Raw genomic sequence first — 1,443 nt, 5'->3', positions numbered from 1 at the left:
TGGCGGCCCCTCCCCCACCTCACCTTTATGCTCACAGGCAGTGCCTGGCAACCCGAGGGGGGAGGTCGCCCGTTCTGTGCCAGCCTGTCTGGGCTGTCTCATGCCCCAGTGCCACAGCTGCTCGAAGGGAGCCCCGAGACAAGGGCCCATTGTGCGGTGGGAGCACACGGCGGGCTGGGGGCAGGGTGGAGTGTGTGTGTGAATATTTTGCTGAGCTTGGGAAAGCCCCCCGCCCCCGCCCCCGGGTCCTCAAAGCTTTGTGTGCCAGGGCACGACGGGGACCTCCAGAATGCATGCCCGGGCACGACAGCTGGTGAGAGGGTGGCGGAGGGGCCGGGGCAGGCTGCGGGGCAGGAGGAAGGCAGCGTTTGGGCCACCTCCGGCTGCTGGGAGGGCGAGGACAGGAGAGGTGCCGTCCCCAAACTGTGCCGCGGGACTGGCCGGGTTTCACAGGGTCTCCATTCTTGGAGGAGAGACCGTGCCTCCCCAGTCTGGCCCCCCTACTGCCAGGAGGCCCCCGAAGGGCACTGTCAGCCTGGGAGCTCAACCCCGGGGCAGAGAGGGAGTGGGTGGGTGCTGGGTGCTGGGTGCTGGGGCGGGACGGCACCCAGGCGAGGAGGCCCTGCTCCCCAAGCCGAGGCCCTGCCTCTGGCCAGATGCCGCCATGCTCCTGGCCACCGCCTCAGTGCGGCAGGAGAAGGGCGACCACCTCAGGCCCCGCTCCCCCTTACCCTCGGCCTTGTCCGGCTTTTTAAATTCTGAAAAATGATGGCGAATAAAATCTTACAATGAATCAAGGACACGGATTTGAGAGGAAAGGGCGCAGAGGCCGCCGGCGCCCTGGTTGGGGAGCACCTTGCACACCTCCCTCGGCTCAGCAGGGTGTGTGCGCCATCTGAACGACCCCACCCTGACCAGTCCCTGCGCAGGGCACGCTCCCTGAAGGCCACTCCGGTGCCCCGGCGTATCTCGCGGGCCTGCGCCTTGTCACTCTCTCCCGCCACTCGCCCCGGTTCTCTGGGTCTCGCTGGACCCCAGTGGTACAGGAGGGCACAGCTGGGGGCCGAGGTGCCACCTCGGACCCCGGCCTTGAGGCGCCACTGCCCGGGCCCTGCAGCCCGAGGGCGTCCGCTATGGACCGCCCGTCCCGTGCCAGGATCAAGCCCTCCAGGCGCCAGTAGAGGAGGGGAGGCCTCAGCGTGCGCCCAGCCGGAGGGGCCCCGGCCCACTGGAAAGGCCAGGCAGCCGGTGTGGAGGCCGAGCCCGGAGACGGAAAGACGGACGAGGGCTGGACAAAGGTGGCGGGCCGGCAGCTGAGGCTGGGCGAATGGAGCTCCGGGAGCAGCAGGAAGTCCTGCGAGCTGGGCACTGCCGGGTTCCCGCTGCGGGGACTGGTCCCCGGAGCCACTGCCACGTGGGCGCCTCCGGCGCTGCTCCCGCCGT

The 1,443-nt window shown here is 69.2% G+C and overlaps 1 protein-coding gene across 1 annotated transcript in view; it reads right to left on the bottom strand.

The window, feature by feature from the left end:
- Positions 1-1,443, bottom strand: part of NFIX (nuclear factor I X) — a gene marked incomplete in the record, with an annotated part of 69,602 nt that overhangs the window by 23,908 nt on the left and 44,251 nt on the right.

The sequence above is a fragment of the Tupaia chinensis genome, unplaced genomic scaffold (assembly GCF_000334495.1).
Source record: "Tupaia chinensis unplaced genomic scaffold, TupChi_1.0 Scaffold138060_1, whole genome shotgun sequence".
NCBI classification, from domain to species: domain Eukaryota; kingdom Metazoa; phylum Chordata; class Mammalia; order Scandentia; family Tupaiidae; genus Tupaia; species Tupaia belangeri.
This window is presented reverse-complemented; position numbering and strand designations above follow the sequence as displayed.